Below are 19,921 nucleotides of genomic sequence, written 5' to 3' on the forward strand. Positions count from 1 at the left end.
GTATTCAGCAAGCGAAACACACCCGTCTTCAGGAAATTCCCAACAAGAGCCCAAGCGTTCGTCCAGATTACCTTGCCCAACGCAATTAACCCTGGATTCACAACCCCATTTTATGCCAGTTTACAACTCCTCATCGCTGTCAGCTGTTACCCTAATTCCAGGTGCCTCATCATCATCCTCCTCATCAGAGCTAAAACACCTTTGACTACGCCCCACAGCATCCCCAGCTGTGGATCCCGTTCCATCCCTCCAACTCGTCCACGGGTCCGATCCTGCAACCCGCCAGTCGCCTCCCACACTATCATTGCCGGTGAGAACTAAATCCTCCCTCACACGAGTCCATTCCATGTCATCCTCCTCTGAGCTAACCACCTCTTCCTCCATTCCCTCGGTAAAACCCTCAAAGGAGTCTTCGTCTGTTGGTTCTGCAAATAAGTCCCGCAGCCGTTTCCTTTCTCGCTCCTCAAGAGAGTCTGACTCTCGAGGAGTCTTACGACCACGTCTCCCAGTATCGGAGCCATAAGGCTCAACCATAACACCTACCCTGTTTCCCCTAAAATAAGACATCCCCAGAAAATAAGACCTAGTAGAGGTTTTGCTGAATTGCTAAATATAAGGCCTCCCCCGAAAGTAAAACCTAGCATAGAATCATAGAATCATAGAATAGTAGAGTTGGAAGAGACCTCATGGGCCATCCAGTCCAACCCCCTGCCAAGAAGCAGGAAATCGCATTCAAAGCACCCCCGACAGATGGCCATCCAGCTTCTGCTTAAAAGCCTCCAAAGAAGGAGCCTCCACCACGGCCCGGGTCAGAGAGTTCCACTGTCGAACAGGTCTCACAGTGAGGAAGTTCTTCCTGATGTTCAGGTGGAATCTCCTTTCCTGTAGTTTGAAGCCATTGTTCCGTGTCCTAGTCTGCAGGGCAGCAGAAAACAAGCTTGCTCCCTCCTCCCTATGACTTCCCCTCACATATTTGTACATGGCTATCATGTCTCCTCTCAGCCTTCTCTTCTGCAGGCTAAACATGCCCAGCTCTTTAAGCCGCTCCTCATAGGGCTTGTTCTCCAGACCCTTAATCATTTTAGTCGCCCTCCTCTGGACGCTTTCCAGCTTGTCAACATCTCCCTTCAACTGCGGTGCCCAAAATTGGACACAGTATTCCAGGTGTGGTCTGACCAAGGCAGAATAGAGGGGGAGCATGACTTCCCTGGATCTAGACGCTATACCCCTATTGATGCAGGCCTGAATCCCGTCGGCTTTTTTAGCTGCCGCATCACATTGTTGGCTCATGTTTAACTTGTTGTCCACGAGTTTTTGTTTGGAAGCATATCCGCCAAATAGAACACCAGAGCCTACAGGATTGGTAAATGTACATACCATAGATTATTGTACATGGAAATAATGGTAGTAACAAGAAATTCCTGATAGGATTCATAGTTGGTCTGATTATACTGATTTGTGATGACAACTACTGTACAGTATATAATAAATGTTCATTTTTTTGTTCAACAATAAATGTTAATTCTTCTTCATGGAAAAATAAGACATCCCCTGAAAATAAGACCTAGAGCATCTTTGGGAACAAAAATTAATATAAGACACTGTCTTATTTTCGGGGAAACACGGTACTTATCTACAACCCTCAACACGTTGCACACCTCTATCGTATTAACTCATGAAATACTGAAACATGCTGTTTAAACTATATGCTATTTTCACTCAAACACCATAAAAATACTGACATAGACCATTCATTCTCAATATGTTAATGAGTGTGGCTATGGCCTATTCATCTCAGCATTAATTTCTTTTTAAATTAAAATAAGGGTGTGTATGGGTTGAGGGCCTATTCTCAATTGCTGCCCCAATTGGTTGCACAAATGGTTGAAAATCCTTTGCAGTCATGTCAAGATACAAATTTTGCACCTTTTGCCTTAGTGACGCTTTAGTAACATCTTATCTCATCCACATTCCCTCACTCCTTCCCTGCCCCCTCCTCCCTTCTCTTTTCTCTTAACCTAATGGTTCCCAACCTGTGGGTGCCCGGGTGTTTAGGTCTACAACTCCCAGAAATCCCAGCCAGTTTACCAGGTGTTAGGATTTCTGGGAGTTAAAGGTCAAAACATCTGGGGACTCACAAGTTGAGAACCACTGTCTTAACCCATTCAAATTTACTTAACACATTTCATGGTCACAACGGTGTTAACCAACCTGAGACATATTTCATTGGAAAGTATACAGGACTGGTATTTGGTATTATGTTCACAGTAACTCTCTGGCATCAAGAATATGAAGAGAAGATATGTCAGAATTTTCTAATGTTCTTTCCCCTCTAACTTTTCCACAGGTCTTACCAAAATATAAAGATCAAACATTATTATGTGAATGATTCACTGTATACAACCATATTCTCTCTGCATAATTCAAGTCTAGTATTTTTATTGACTTTACCCAACATGCTGATGACAGGGATAAAAGAAATGCTATCACTTAATACACTGTTGTATGTGTGTATGTCTATATATATGTTTGGATAATGTGATGACACTCTTTCATCAGATCTCCTTGCTTTATCCTTAATAAAATAATTACTATCACTCTACCAAAGTAAATGCTGCCACTTTAAGGTTGCAAAATGGCAATAATTTGAGCATGCTTTTGAACTGCACAATGCTTTAGACAATTTAAAAATTGAATCGAGGCAGGAATAAGAATTACACCTGTGGAATCTCATCTCTTTTATACATATCTTACAGAAGTGTTTTTCTTCATCACATTTCTTTAAACACATAGAATAAAAATGTTGCACTTGAAGGTGAAGCCAATCTAGATAAATAATATAGCTCTACTAGTGTATATTATTTGTATCATTCTTATGAATGTGTTGATCAAGAATACAAAACATATGAATTAGTTTCCTCATAAAGTACAAATTATTGCTTATTACCCTTAAGGTCCTGCTTAACTTGGTTCCAGGCTAACTATGGGGTCATTTCCTTCCACTTAATCCATCCTGAATACTTAGCTTTTCTGAGGGATGTTTATTTTAAGTCAAATAGCACTAGGCGAGAAAGCAACTATCACTCCAAAAGGACTTTGGGTGCAACTAGAGGTAGTATAGTTTGACACCATTTTCACTGCCATTACACAATCCTATGGAATCCTGGAAGTTGTAGTTTGGAGAAGTACCACCACTCTGGCTGAAAAGGCAAAAGAGCTTGTTAAACTACAACTCCCATAGCAGCAGGCCATTGCAGTTGAAGTGATGCCATTAATTCTACAGTGAAGATGCACTCTTTTTCTCCAGGTGACCACAGATTGCTGAATGAAGAGGAGATTCAACAACTACACAATCTGTATTTACAGTACCACTAAAGACCAGTCTCTTCCAGGGGCTTATCCAGATTATTTTAAATTATGAATCTCAATTATCTATTATAATTTTATTGTTTAAATATTTAGTAATCATATCTGTTCTTACAAGCTGATATTTTAACTGGTTTATGTGTGACATGTGTTTAACTAACAGGGTGTTATGGTTGAGCCTTATGGCTCCGATACTGGGAGACGAGGTCGTAAGACTCCTCGAGACTCAGACTCTCTTGAGGAGCGCGAAAGGAAACGGCTCCGGGACTTATTTGCAGAACCAACAGACGAAGACTCCTTTGAGGGTTTTACCGAGGGAATGGAGGAAGAGATGGTTAGCTCAGAGGAGGATGACATGGAATGGACTCGTGTGAGGGAGGATTTGGGTGTCACCGGCAATGATAGCATGGGAGGCGACTGGCGGGTTGCAGGATCGGACCCGTGGACGGGCTGGAGGGATGGAACGGGATCCACAGCTGGGGATGCTGTGGGGCGTAGTCAAAGGTGTTTTAGTTCTGATGAGGATGATGATGATGAGGCACCTGGAATTAGGATAGCAGCTGATAGTGATGAGGAGTTATGAACTGGCATAAAATGGGGTCTAGAATCAATGGCTAATTGCGTTGGGCAAGGTAATCTGGACGAACGCTTGGGCTCTTGTTGGGGAACTTCCTGAAGACGGGTGTGATTCGTTTGCTGAATACGTAAGTTACCAAGGACACTGGGCATAGACGGCGGGAGGAACTGTGTGGGCTTTTCCTGTGCAACTTGTGTTTAATCTTGATAGCTTGGACCTCCGTCGTCTTTTTGACGGACATTAATTGCCTACTCTGGATTGACGCTGGACTGACTGACTGACTACGACCTCGGACTATCCCTTCTGTGGCTATCGGTGAAACTTGTGAACTAAAGACGTCTCTACCAGGCTTTCGACCTTGGACCGGATTGGGACCCTGCTGACCGCTGCTACCCTGATTGATGTGTCTGTACCCGGAGTTCGCTCGTTGCACGGAGGAGTAACAATTTAGTTACTCAATCGTAGCTTTTGAGTAGCAGAGAGGAATCTGCTGCCAGTTATTTGTGTTACATTGAATCTTTGTTTATCAACTTTTGTTTGTTTAAATTGCCAGGCTGAAGTAAGCATTTTTGATTTAACCCGGATTAAACTCCTGTTTAATCCGGTTTATCTTTTGAACCGTTTTTAGTACCAGCGGAGTCTTTTTGTATCTTTTCACATTGAAGGCAAGTGTTTGCCTAGTCCTTTGTTTCTTACAGGCATTTTTCAGTTCTGTAACTTTAATAAACTGTGTTTACAGTGGACTCTGCAGAAAATGCTTCAGGCACATTCCACAGAAAGGAAAATCAGCCTGTTTAGCAAGCCCTGTAAGTGCTGATTTATTTTCAGTAGATCATTGATTTTTATACCAATTTCAAACAACAACAACAACAACAACAGCTTTATTTCTTGCTCGCCTCTCCTCACAGCTTGAGGCAGCTTACAGCATTACTAAAACATTAAAACATATACTCATTTTAAAACATTCCTCCATAAAATACATATCAAAATATACAAAATAAAAATAAGGCATACAGTGGAGTTTAAAATTCATCATTAAAACTGTCTGGGTAGGCCTGCTGGAAGAGATAAGTCTTCTCTTGTATCTTAAATCCCGACAGCTGATCCAGCTGTCGGAACTCTACTGCAAGTCATTACAAAGTGGAGTGGCTGATGAAAAGGACCTCTGGGTGGTGTTTGCCAGTTAGGTTGTGACTAGTTGGAGTAACTGCCCCCAGAAAAACTATGTGTGGGGGCAGATTGTATGGGAGAAGGCGCACCTGAAGGTATCCTGGACCCAAACCATGTAGGGCTTTAAAGGCAAAAACCAACACCTTGTATTTTGCCCAGAAATTAATTGGCAGCCAGTGGAATGACTTTAGGATCTGTGTAATATGCTCACTCCTAGATGTTCCCGTAACCAGTCTGGCTGCCGTATTTTGAACCAGCTGGAGTTTCTAAACTTGGTACAAGGGTAGCCCAAAGTAGAGCACATTGCAGAAGTCCAACCTTGAGGTTACCAGCGCATGCACTACCATCTTCAGGTCCTCCAAATATAGGAAGAAGCGCAACTAGTGGATCAGTTGAAGCTGATAGTAAGTACTACTGATCATTGCATTTACCTGGGCTGATATTTGGAGAGAAGAATCCAGGAATACTCCCAAGCTGCGAACAGTGTCTTTCAGGGGGAGTGTAACCTCATCCAGGACTGGTTGACACACCTCCATCCCCAGATTAGGACCCTTGATGGCAAGCACCTCTGTTTTGTCTGGATTCAGTTTCAATTTGTTTTTCCTCATCCAACCCAATTACCTCCTCCAGGCAGTCATTCAGAGGAGACAGGCTATCCTTAGCTGAAGCTGTTTTTTGAAGGCTTGGAGAAATATATTTGGGTGTCATCAACTGATAACACTCTGCCCCATGCCTATGGATGATCTCTCCCAGTGGCTTCATGTAAATATTAAAGAGTCCTGGGTATAGAATGACACCTTGTGGGATATCACGTAACAGCTCCTTTTTTGAGAAGCAGTGATCCCCAAGTACCACCAACTTGCCTGAGAGGTATGACCAGAAACATTGCAGCACAGTGCCTTCGATACTCAGTCTCCCCCCCCCCCCCAACAAGGTGTATCCAGAAGGATACGATGGTTGATGGAATCAAAAGACGCTGAAAGGTCTAGAAACACCAAGAGGGACACACTCCCCCTGTCGGTGTTGAGACAGAGATCATCCACTAAGGCGATCACAACAGTCTCATCTCTGTAACCTGCTCTGAAGTCGGGTTGAAATGAGTCAAGGAAGTGTGTGTTATCCAAGACTACCTGAAGTTGGAAGACAACTGCTTTCTCAATACCTTGCCTAAAAAAGGGGGGTTAGACACTGGTCTGTATTCATTAAGGTCCAGGGGATCCAGGGAGGGTTTCTTCAGCAGTGGTCTAACTATAGTTTCTTTTAAGCAAGATGGAAAATCCACCTCCCTGAGAGATGTGTTAATATTTTGTTGTATTTGAAATTGAATTGCATCTCCTCCCTGGACAACCAGCCAAGAGGGACAGGGATCAAGAAAGCAGGTTGTCCTCCTTACTTGCACCAGCGGCTTGTCCACATCAACAGTACTCACCAAAAGGAACTGATCCAGTGTAATCCTACTTACAGACTTGCTGGATTGGCCTCTGTTCCAATGACAGCATCTAAGTTGGCTTTTATGCAATCAATTTTATCTGCAAAGTGGTTGTTGAAAGCATCACAGTGAGGTACTGAAGGTTCTAATAATGGGTTCAGAGGGGAGGGCACCTGGGTTAAACACCTCATCACTCTGAACAGCTCAGCTGGGTGAGAATCCACAGATGCAATATGTGCAGAGAATAAAACTTTCATTGCTACATATTGCCACCTTATATATACCTATATACCTGACCTGGGGTCATAAAAAGTATTCTTAGGTGGAAAGGGGTCACAAGTTGGAAAAGTTTAAGAAGCCCTGATACAGACTACATTTATGTAGATGTCTGACGTCCCATTTGCCTGCTAAAGAAAAGTAAACACGAAGACTAAAAAGGTCATGATATTGTTTGTTTATGGGATTATACCTTAATGGCATTCTGATCTGTAAGCACTTATTGCTAATACATTACAAGGTTTGTGGATCTTAGGAGAATTAATTACTTGGACATTGAACATTTTTTCAAAGATCTTGAGAAAAAGCATGCCAGTTTTTTTGTAATTGAGTGTGGGAATCTGAGTTTGAATCTCTGCTCACTATGAATTCATGTTTACTAAACCAACGTTTTATGTAAATTTATTCAAGTATAATCAAACAGGCAATTAAAACTCATATAAATAATTGTTTTCTTTTCATCCACCATCCATGTAATGATGTTTTCAGGGAATTGTGTGCATTGGCAATGAGACATGATAGCTTTGTGTGTTGTCCTTTTAATTGTGAATTCATTTAATTTTAGTTATATTGATCTTCTGAATATACTTTGTTTTCCAATTACTGAACTGAATGTCATCTCAACTCTTATTGTACATGTAGTTCTTAATGCATAGTATTTTATTACATTTTTGGACAAAGAATGCTATTATTCTTGCTTCTAAAAATACCAAATCGTTTCCATAAATGTTCAATTATCCTGCACATTGCCTAAAATAGTTGAGAAATAATAATAATAATAATAATAATAATCCCCCCCCCCGCAGGTGACACCTTGAAGTGGGGGGGGGGGCTTAACCATTCCGAGGATGCTGAGGGCTGTGCTGGCGGTAGTGTAACTACTGGCAGGTCCAACCAAGCCATAGAGGCCTCAGCGGAGGAATGGAACCAAGAGCACCTAATCCATTAGCATTATGGAGAATCAAACCAAAACGAAGTCTATACTGGCTTGGTCGTCGCCCAGGATAAAAAGGACCGCGGTGGATGCTGCTGATTCTGGACATCCATCGACAAGTGGGCTACAGAATCATCAAAACCCAAATGAACAGTCACAGAAGCAGCAGAAATATACAATGCAAGAAAACCGCACAGGTATGAAATGCTATTACAATTCTGAACCTGAAAAGCGCGGCTACCAAAAAAGGATGCATCAGCTATGGAAACAAGAGTACCCTGACTCACAGATAACAGAATCCCGACTGGCTGACCAACGAAGATTCATAATCAGAAACAAAGTGTTCAGTGAAGTTGAACTCAAAGAAATCCAGAAAATCTGCAAAGCAAATTACCATCAGACCACAGCATAGACAGCAGCAAAGATTCCAGCAACACTTGGAATGGTGGAACAGGTTGAACCAGAAGAATGTGTGGAGCTTTTGCAAGAATTTGATGAACCAGCACTTGAAACACCTGTTGAACCACCAGGAACCTTGACAGCAAGACAACAAGAGCTCAAGAATAAGATCATGGCTCATGCTGCAGCAAATGCAATAAGACAGTGGCTCCCAACTCTAAAAACAGTGCCCAAGAAACACCTGGCGCCTCTCATGAAAGATGTGAATGCAGTACTCTCCACTGTCCAAATAACATCATTTGAACAAACAAACCAGTATGCCTACAGTGCAGCAGTGATAGTAACAGAAGAGCTTGGGCTCCTACAACTAAGGCAGCCCCAAAGAAAATCGACTGGAAAACCAAAGTGGAAGGTCAGGCTAGAGTTGACAATCAAGAAACTCAGATCAGATGCAAGTAACCTGAAAAATATGAAAGAGAAGAAACTGAAGAATGACAAAATCAAGCAATACCTGATCAGAAAGTACTGGTTGAACACCAGAAAAATTGAAGAAGCTTTGGAAATTGTGAAAGAACAAATTACAGCAATAGCCAGAAAAATTGAAAGATATGAAGCCAGAATCATCCAGTACAGACAAAATCAACTGTTTCAATCAGACCAAAGACGGTTCTACCAGAGTCTGAACCAAACAACAGACACAGTAACTATAAAGCCAGAGAATATTGCAACAACAAAGTTCTGAAAAGAACTTTGGGAAAATAATAAGAACTACAACAAGAACGCTGGGTTGATAAAGGAGTTTGAAGGAAAATTCTCACAGAACAAAATGGAACAGATGGAAATAACAACTGAAATAGTAGAGGAAGAGAAACATACCCTGGCAGATTATGTGAAAGGCAGTCAAGAACCAACATTGAGAGAAGTCAAAAGTAGTAAACTGCTTCAAGTGCAAAAGACCAAGAGTGAATATCGTAAAAACACAATCCAGAGCAGAAGAGAAAACTGGCAAAAGAAGGCTCTCCATGGGCAGTTCCTGGGAAAATCGAGAGCCAAATTGACAAAGAAAAAACATGGCTGTGGCTCACAAATGGAACTTTGAAAAAGGAGATGGAGGGCCTGGTTCTGGCAGCCCAAGGACAAGCCATTAGAACCAATGCCATCAAAGCCAAAATTGAAAAGTTGATGACGGATCCCAAATGTAGACTCTGCAAGGAAACAGATGAAACAATAGATCACATCCTCAGCTGCTGCAAGATCGCATAGACAGACTACAAGCAGAGGCATAACACCGTTGCTCAGATGATTCATTGGAACTTGTGCCACAAATACCATCTGCCTGTGACAAAGAACTGGTGAGATCACAAACCGGAAAAAGTTACACAGAATGAACATGTCAAGCTACTCTGGGACTTCCGAAATCAGACAGTCAGTTTTGGAGCACAATATTCCTGACTTCACGATATGTTAAAAAAACAAAGTATGGATTGTCAATGTTGCAATCCCAGGGGACAGCAGGATTGAAGATAAACAACTGGAAAAGCTGACACGATATGAGGACTTAAAGATTGAATTGCAAACACTCTGGCACAAGCTAGTCAAGGTGGTCCCAGTGGTGCAGTGCCTAAAGACCTTGGCCTGCACTTAAACACAATCGGCGCTGACAAAATTACCACCTGCCAACTGCAGAAGGCCACCTTACTGGGATCTGCACGCATTATTCGTCGATACATCACTCAGTCCTAGACACTTGGGAAGTGTCTGAAGTGTGATCCAATACAACAGCCAGCAGAGTGTCTGCTGTGGACTCCTCTTGTTGTGTTTCAAATAATAATAATAATAATAATAATATACTGCAATTGATATTTGTTACATAGGTAGCACAGTATGCAGAAAGAGCCCAAATGTTCATGAACGAAAGTTTCTGCAACTTTTGTCATAGTGTTCCATATTTTTAAGCGACAAATGTCACCTCTCTAAAACTTATTAAGTTACATTATTACTTGAAACTCTCATAGAAAACCTTGACAAAGTTTTCATTTTCGTGATCCTAGAGAGACAGTGTGATATAGTAATTTGAGCATTAAACTTCGGACCTCAAAGTAGATTTCTGGGATTTCTTTTGTAAACATCTGCACAACAAAAACACTTTCTTTAATACCAGATATGAACTGTGTTAAATGGTTATTTGGCAAAGGGTAAATGGGGCCTCAGTCTCAGAGGAAGTTAAAGTCAACCCTGCTCTGAACAAGTGTTGCCATAATATGTCATTTTATTTAAGTTCTCCATAAGTCAGAAACTACTAGAAGACACGCAACAACAAATCACTTTATGGTTTAACTTTTTTTTTTCATATCAGGACCAACCTGAGAAACAGTATGGGGAGCTGGAGCTGGCAGAGGGAGCTTATCCGCGCTCTCCCCAGATTCAAGCCGGAAACCTTCAGGTCAGCAACCCAACCTACAAATCAGCAGTCCTTACGGCACAAGGGTTTAACCCACTGCGCCACCAGGACACAAGAACTGTGTCAATTTCAGTACTATTTGTTTTCAGTGAGAAATAAATTAAGAAAATTTTGGGGGCAATATAATTATTTTTATGATCAGCACTGCCATTTTCAGTTGATTATGATGTTTGCCTGTATGTTAATTTATTTATACTCTGGGTTTTTTCTCAAATTGGGAACCCAAGGTAACTAAATAACACATTACACAAGGGGGCAGAGAAAGACAGTGAGTGAGCAAGAGAAAGACAGAGAGAGCGAGAGGCAGAATCTATTACTCTAAAAATGAATGGTGGACTTTCCCTATGGGTTTATGAGAGGAGTTGGATTCAGACATTCCTGCTGTGAGTTATCAAAATTAGTACCTCACGGCAGTACTCTTTATAATGGCTACAGTATGTGTTCTTCCCATAGCATTAGCACCATGCCCTTTTGGGAGTAATAATTCCACATAATTGGGGGACTTGGTATTTTTATTCACTTTACCCATATTTACTCGAGTCTAATTTAATCTAATGTGCACCTCAATTTTTAAAACCCTGAAACCAAAAATATGTGTATTTGCTGGTGAATGAATGCACAGCAGCAAAAAGTGCACCCTTTGTAATTTGGCCAAAAAGGTGTGCATTACAGTGGCTGCCTGCTTAGAATTCCTTCTTTATAAACCAAAGTGTTAGAACACCAAAGCTTCCAGAAATTGAAAAGAAAACCCTGGGGTGCATCTAACTGCAGAATGAATCCGCTTTAACTGCCCTGGCTCAATTGTATGAAATCATGTTGTTTTATATGTTCTTGAACTTTCTCTGCTGAAGAATGCTGGTGACTCATCGAACTATAAATCCCAGGATTGCATACCATGGAGTCATGGCCATTAAATTAGATATGACATCCCTCAAATAGGAGCGCCAGATGCTCCTGAAGTAGCTTCCCCTTCTACTTTGGCTCAGAATGAAGAATACCATATTGCTCAAATCTAATGTGCATCCTAATTTAGCCAAAAAAAGAGGTGAGCATTAGATTTGAGTAATTACAGTATATGGATACCCCATCAGCATGGAATTCTACCACTCATATATCTGCATTTGTGAAACATGAGTCAATTTTTAGTTACGCTACTTTTTTCATATTCTCTACATTAAAAATCAACAACAAACCCACATTTGGGTATGATATGGCTTACTGTTTTTTTAAAAAAATGGCAGGAGCTTGCCCATATGGTATAAAGGTATGGGGCAATTTACAATAATGCTCCCTTCCTCGGAAGTACTATCTCCCCCACTTTTCCAGGAATCTGGGGTACTGTTTGAGCATAATAGCAAAGATAGATAATCACTACTACCTCCATTGCTTGGCAGGCTTCCTTTACTGAAATAAAAACTTCTCATAGATAAATGGGGGTCCCCCATTGCTGAGAGCCAGGCTCTGAATACCTCAAACAAAGAGCTTTAGCATAATGTGTACGTGTGTGCAGACACATTCGTATGTATAGCAAGAAAGTATAAAGTAGTAGCATCACCTATTATTAATGAAACTGCAAGGAAAATCTAGTGAGTTGGTTTTAATAACTAAAAAGTGTCAAGAATAGAAAGTTTTCTCATTACGGATCATCAAGAACAAAATGCATGGAAAAAAAATAGAAAGTAAACCACTTTCGATGGAAATGAAGCCCAATCAGTATGGAAAGCCAATACTCTAATTCAGTCCAAAACCTGATTGTTTTTTCTCAATTTCAATGTTTAGCAATTTTATTTTAACAAAGTGTCCAAAATTTAATTATCTTACTGGAAAGAATATGAGTTTGTGTAGCCCCATTAATGGATCGAAATCAATCTACATTTACTTATTTGGCAAAGTGGTACATGGTTGCTATAATCATTACTAGCTGGCAAATCTTTCCCACATATTGCCCAGAATCTTTGTCAGAGTGAGATCTACAAATCTATACCAGTTGACCATGGTTCAATGTAATTGCTCTGAAATGTTAGGAGTCAGTATATGTGCCACATTCAACTTTTGCAGCAGTAAATTAAAAATGTAATTAACTCAGACCATCAAAATGTAATCAATTAAATTTGATAGTACTTTTTTTTCTTGTTGCACATATTCCTCACCGAGGGTTGGTTAAATTGCATCTGTAATTCCAAATCCTGAGTATAGGGATGTGCTGCTAAAATAGCATTTCTTATAGAAGACATGAAGTCCCCAAGTTATAAACAAGATAGATTCTGTAGGTTTGTTTTTAAGTTGAATTTGTTTGTAAATTGGAACAGGTATACTTTTCAGGATAACTGCAAATATACATACATAACACACACACACACACACACACACACACACACACACACACACACACTTTCGATAGCACAGGGAAGGGATAACACCCCTGTGGTGTTTGTTTCCTTGTCTGTGTCCCTGTTCAGAAGATTTCACTTCACTTTCTATCCTTGTGATAATTGAATTTTGAAAAATTTGTTGTGAAAACAAGAATTGCTGAGAAAACTTTAGTACAGATACCTTTTCCCCGTGATAATTCTTTCAAGAGTGAATTTCCCTTCCTAGAGATAGATTTCTCTCATTTCCTGTTGTTTCACCCCATTCTTAACTATGAGTCATTTGAAAATAGGATGTTTGTAACTCAGGGACTGCCTGGATCAGCTTAATAGCAGTGCAGAGAAAAGAAGAAGAAACTATAAAAGAAACTCTACTAAATATTAAACTGTGGAAGAAACAAACTGTAATTTACAGAGCCAGGTATGATGCTCCTCTTTTTCCATCTACCATATAATCAGTATATTTTTGGCTATATCCAGAATGGTAATAATTTGAACTCACAGATTAAATTGTTAAGAAACCAAAAAGGAAAAACATTTGCGTGCAACCACAATTGTGTGCACAAAAAACTAACTTCAAGATTCCTGAATAAAGATAAATTTAACTAAATTTCTTACATCTTTCATAAACACCAATAATGCCTTTTGAAGATGTGAATACTTCTGAACTCCTCCACATTTTTGGTAATATGAATTCATTGATTCGGACCCTACAATCTAGAGCAAGCATGGGCAAATCCAGTCCCATGGGCAGGATGTGGCCCCTTGGGCTCTTTCCCACTACGTCCCCAGGCTGAGAGGATGTTGAGGCTTGTGAAGCCTTTGAGGATGAGGACAAGGATTTTCTAGCAGAGCAAAAGAATGGAAAATTCTACAATATGGATATTCACTTATTTGAAGAGGACTATTCTATCATCTCTTCACTGTCTAGTTATTTTCTAGCTACTTCTTTCCCTAGGTTCAAACTTCAGGATTTTGAAAAGCTTCATCAATGTTTAATATCTTTCTTAAACTGCAGTGCTTAGATCTAGTAAAGTGCCATCAGTGAAATGTGACAAATAAAGTGCACTCATTATTTCTTGTCATCTCTATTTCTGATTATGCACTCTAACATTTCATCAGCCTTATGATCCATAACATTGTTACCCATTGAAAATCCTAGAATTTATGCACATCAAGTCAGGCGTTACTTATCTTATATGTGAAAACTCATTCTTCCTACTTAAACACAGGCATTTGTATTTATCTCTGCAAGTAAATGTGAGTTATTACATTTATCATTTCTCCAAATTTCCAATAAAATTTTGAATCCTGTTTATGACTTCTAAGGATTCTGACTATCTCATCCAATTTCATCTCCTTTACAGTTTTCCTTAGCACCTTCTGCTGCTTCTCATTCAAGTTCCTACTTTTCACTTCTGTCCAGGCTGATGAGGAACTAATGACAAGTATTCTTTTTGCACAGTCCATCAATTAACAAAAAATCCAGTTAGCAGTTATATTTTGTCAACCTGCTAGAATGAATATCATAGGGAATCTTGTCCAGAGTCTTGCTGAAAGAAATATACCTATAGATTCTCAAAACATTCTCCATATTTATTAAAATATTTATTTGGGATTAATGGACTTAATTTATGCCTAAGGCAAAAATATCTAGCCATTTGACCAAGACTGTATTTAATCCGTTTGAATCAAAGAAACCCTCTTATTTGACATAATTTAGCAGAGTAAGAGGAGAGCCACAAGATTTAAATGGTAACTTTATATGGAGTAAGCTTTAAAAATTTTCAGCACCCCCATTTCCTCCAATTTATAAAACAACAGCTAATAACATGCACTAGTAAAATACTGTATATTAGAGACCAAAATAAAAGCAGTGTTATATCCGAGCTGGAACCCCCCCTGACCTTAAAACACCACACCAGTTGAGTAATTTCAAGCAAGCAGTTTATTGAAGAATATATAAAAGCCAAGCCATAAAAATTATATAAAAGTATAGTCCAAAAAGTTATCTTCAAAATATCACCATAAGTCCATAACTTTCAAGGTACAAGGATAAGACACAAGGTAAAAGGTTGTAAAATCCAAAAGTACAAGGCAGTGTAAAATCCCAACAGTCAAAACGTGAACTTAGCAAAACTGGAACCAAAGAACTAAAAACCACTTGGAACCAAAGAACAGAAACTTGGCAAAAACAGGAACCATGAAACTAGACATCCACTTTTGGAAACTTGGAGCATGAACTTGGCATGACTGGCATGAATAACCAACGTTGACCCCAATGAAGTAAAACGTTTTCCCCTTTCCCTTAAAAGGCCCTTCCTATCTCCTGCAGTGAGAAAAGCACATCCTGTTTCACTTTCCCACTAGATAATTTACCTTCCCACTTCTCTCAAAGGCAAGCTGACCTTCGAAGAACCTGTGAACTCTCTTTGTTTATGAAAGTTGTGCCATCTATCTTCCAGCTCATTAACCTCTACATCTGCATCTGACAAATCCTCCTCAAAAAAACTGGCCTCTCTCGGGAATGTGGCCTTGACTTTCCTCTCTCTGTTCTGCAGAAACCTCCAGCTCGAAACCAAGCCTGTCAAGAGCAGGCCTGTCAACAGACTGAAAGCCAGGACTGTCAGCATGACCATCCCCACTGCAATCAGACCCAGGCCCAGAAACCTCATTGACATCAGACACATCAGACACTATCACAGGCTGGATACAACAAGTAGCATCAACAAAATTGATGAGATTTAAAGAACTTAGCTTACAAAAAACTTGTGTAAGTCATCACACAGGCTCAAAACTTGAATAAGTAGATCAAATCCAGATAAAGGTATAAGTCCAATAGAAAATGAGGACTAAAATAGCATTTTCCTCTCTAATGAAACAAAGGGAGAGGAATACTACGTGTTTAGTTGGAGCATCATGCAAACGAACACGAAAGATACTAACAGGTTAGCATTCAAACAGACAGTGAGAACAAAGAAATTAACAACTTTTGAACTCTCTACTTTGAATGAGATGGAGCATGTTCTTTAGTCAAGTACGCCATGGAGAAAGGGGGTATGCAAATGTGATTGGGGGTCATAAAATCAAACAGCGATGAGGCAAGATTGTTAATTCTCCAACAATATTTACTAATTAAGGGGTAGCACTCTCTTCATATATAAAAGATAGATAACATTTATCTGATATGATTTATTTTAAGGAAGCCATATTTGTGACAATGCAACAGCACATCCACACTTCCACCAAGATGGCTCATAAAGAAAATCAAGCCAATAAGAAAACAAGTGTCAAGTTTAAATTTGCCATGACATAAAGCTATGAGGGCACAACCTTGTGGCCCTCTCCTGTTTCTTGTTTGGGTCATCCTTCAACCTCCTATATAGTGCAAACTTTGGCTGGACATCTTAGGAGTGGGCAGGGGCCATGACAGATTTACCATTGTGATTAGGGGTGCTTAAGCACAGGGCCTTGTTGGCGAGGGGGGGGGGATCTTCCTGCCAAATTTGTTTGGGCGATTCCAGACATAACAATAGCGTTGATAGTCTATGGGAGTGTGGCATAAAGCAGGCAGTGTGGGTCTACCGAGCCTACCTCCTTCAAGGCCCAAGGAAGGGGCCTTATAACATAACTAGCACAAGGCCTCATTTGTCCTAAATCTGGCACTGGCCAGGAGGTTTTATCTGCTTTCTTTGAGAAGACATCTGAATCTCGAGGGAGTTTTGACACTGTTCAGGGGTATTGCTGGTGAACAGGAAGTTACTTGGCAAGTAGCATGAGAGAGAAAGAGAAGGATCCTATTGAGAAATGATAGGCACTATTGGTGAAGAACACTTTTCTGGAATTGTCCTTTTTGATTGCTGGACCCAGGGGTGGGGAAAGAGACTGTTCTTCAAGTTAGCCTAGGTTCAGTTTCACTTTATGTTATGAAATGTGAAGGAGGGGAGTCCTTGGATGGATGGATGGATGATGATGATCATCATCATCATCACCATCATCATCATCATAGATGGGTAGTCCTTCAGCCTGTGCAGCTGGGGACCAACCAAACATGGAGTGCTACTAGGGCACATTGTTTTGCCCAGGGATGTTTAAGGAGGAAGAGGAGATATAGGGGTGACCCTGATTCAGAAACCTTACATCCTGTGCTCTCCCTACCACTACAGTGCAGTTACAAGTTTAAATAGGTTAAATAAAGTAACCCTTTTCATCCTACAATCTTGTATCCTGTCACTTTATTTCTGCATTGGACCAGCAACAGCATTTTTATTTAATGTTCATATATTAACTGCTAAACAATTTGTTACACATCCTTTCCAGGTATCAATGTCAACCTGCCCATTACTTTATTTTATCACAACATATGCCACTCACCTGCCACCTGAAAAAGTAATAGTTATACCCAGTTGAGTACTTAAATGGCAAGATGTCTTACTATGTCCTGGAATCTGTCTGCTATTTGTGCTGCACAAGGTATACAGAGTTGATTTGATGATTAAGGAAAACCTGTTACAGCACAACACAGAAAGAAGTGCCAGCACAGCCGAAATCCCTTCCACAGATTGGCAACATAAATACTTATTTGAATATTAATATTTTTTTAAAAATCTCCTCCTTAAGAGGAGATTTGCAGGAGAGTTTTCACATTTTCAAAAATAATTTTGGTGCAAATGGTACAAATTGCAAAAAACAACATTAAATATATACAAACTGTAATTGCTGCTGCCTAGTTTATCGACCTCTAAAAATTAGGAGCATCAAATGTGTTGTTTGCTTCATTGTGATCAATCAGACTATCTTTCTGTTGTGTGCTGTCTACATAGCCTTTGCTTCACAATGAGATAAGACAGTAGTTTTGTACAAAAACAAATTACAAATTATAAATACTTAATGAAAAGCAGAAAACTTGAAGGGCTTGTTGTCTCATTGTCATACTGGAAGTGAGAACCCTTACAGAGGCTGTGGTTTTGACAATAAGAAATGTTGTAAATATTACTCACATCCACAGACACAACCTTTTTCTAAAATGTAGGCAAGAATACAAAATCCTTGGTAATCTATACAGGTTTTTGAGGGGGGAATCCTTTAAAAATTCCAATAGTTTCTTTTTAAAAAAAATAAAAACAGACTCCCCATGATACATTCAAAATTTACTCCTCAAAATATTGTTTTTCATTTGAGGGAGAAGTGATATTTTGGCAAGACAGAGAAAACACTGCTCTGAGAGTTTTACACCTAAAAATAGGATACATGACCCTCAAAATGAGGAATGTTTAGAAACAGCCTTGGAACATCAACATCAACAATAAGAGAAGGGAATACTGTTTGCTCACTACTTCATTCACAGTATTCTATCTGGTTCACTATTATTTTAAGATCGCTCAAAAGCTATATTGTGTATTTTTGCTATTTCAGGCAGCTAATTTCTCACATTGTCATGTTTTTTGGCAGCACTGTGTGTATGTTGACATTTAGGGAAATACGTGTTTACATGGAACACACATTTCCATGTGGAATTGTGTGTATTTGACGAAGTCATGGCTCCACATGACCTTTGAAGTTGTCATTTGCCAGTTGTTCTCCAGCCAAAGACACTTAACTATGCTATCATCAGAGATATCATATTAATACCTTCTCATGTGCTTCAATAAGATAAGATAAAAGAACAACAACAAAAAGAGGAAGACAAAGGGTAATAATAAAGATAATTCAGTCTAGCACTATTCTGCACTTTTAGCTGTTTTGAAAGCTAAAAAACTTTGTCCACTCTTCCTTATATCCCACAGTACGCACAATCCATCAAATAGTAGATAAACTGTCACTTTGAAATATGTGGCTAAATTTTTGTCACATCTTAATGCTTTAGATGGAGAAGCAAGTAAATAAATAATTAAGTACACTGGAATGACTGAGATGTTCATTTTTAGCTCTTTTTAGACAGCAGGAGATATAGGATGTACCAGGATAACACCGTCCATATAACTGTTTCCCTTTAAGTCTGCGACACAATAATAACATAAAATTTGGAAGTACATCCTATTGAACATAGTTTACTTTTCCTACAGAATATCAATTCAGCTTACTGCAATTTTAACACTGCATTTCCAATCACAAGAAACAAAGTGCTTAATCCGGAACTACTCCAGATCGACCATGATGGTGGCCATAGATCTAGCCGATCTATTTTGACTATGGCCACATTGGTCCCACTGGGCTATACAATTGCCCATGTGATGTCACCATGCTCCTCATCAGCCATGGAGCTTCTTATGAGTGCTTGGCCATCCCAAAGATATTGGGAAGAAGGGGGAAGTTACCTCTACAGGTAGGCAGGAAGAAAAACACTCTTGAGTAACATAGATCTTGGAAAGCAAGATGAAAGCAAGGCAGCAGGCATGCTTTGCTATTATTGGGGAAATCCAGGGAAAGAATAACCCATTTCTTGGTGATTTGTGATTCTGACGTCAGCAGATATGACCACAATAAGAAGGCACTTGCAGGGTGATCCATGGCTGGCAAGGAGAACTAGCAGTGACACAGGGATGACCCATTGCCTTCCCTGTGCAGTCAGGGAAAAGGTGATGGAGGCGGTGTGAGTGTGGACAATGGATCAGCCAAAATGGGCCCGATCCAGTTGTCCAGCTGGCCACAAAGCCTCATGATACTCCAAATTTTCCTGCAAACTCTGGATTATCCCTCAACTTTGATTAGTATGGAGACAAGTTGAGCTAAGGGCGAAAAACTCTGGATACTTACCAAAAGCCTCTGTGCATTGTGAAGACTGCCACTGCTGGATTTAGGGTGAGTATGATTTTTTTTACTAGTGTACTGTAAATGCACCCATGTTTTGTTCTTTGCTACATGGAAAAGGCAGAAACTATTATATCTATGGGTAACCAAAAATGCTTTGCTGGAATTTTGGCAACCTAAAAGAAACTCT

The 19,921-nt window shown here is 39.9% G+C and overlaps 1 protein-coding gene and 1 long non-coding RNA gene across 4 annotated transcripts in view; both read right to left on the minus strand.

The window, feature by feature from the left end:
• The window catches only part of dpp10 (dipeptidyl peptidase like 10), a 798,815-nt gene that overhangs the window by 270,517 nt on the left and 508,377 nt on the right, over positions 1-19,921 (minus strand). The gene's annotated exons all lie outside the window — the stretch shown is intronic.
• Positions 1-19,921, minus strand: part of LOC134295326 (uncharacterized) — a 33,060-nt gene that overhangs the window by 619 nt on the left and 12,520 nt on the right. Inside the window, exon 1 of the long non-coding RNA XR_010001868.1 lies at positions 1-19,921. This exon is cut by the window's right edge and continues 12,520 nt beyond it. This is a non-coding gene — a long non-coding RNA (uncharacterized LOC134295326).

This window comes from Anolis carolinensis, chromosome 1, assembly GCF_035594765.1.
Source record: "Anolis carolinensis isolate JA03-04 chromosome 1, rAnoCar3.1.pri, whole genome shotgun sequence".
Taxonomy (NCBI): Eukaryota; Metazoa; Chordata; class Lepidosauria; order Squamata; family Dactyloidae; genus Anolis; species Anolis carolinensis.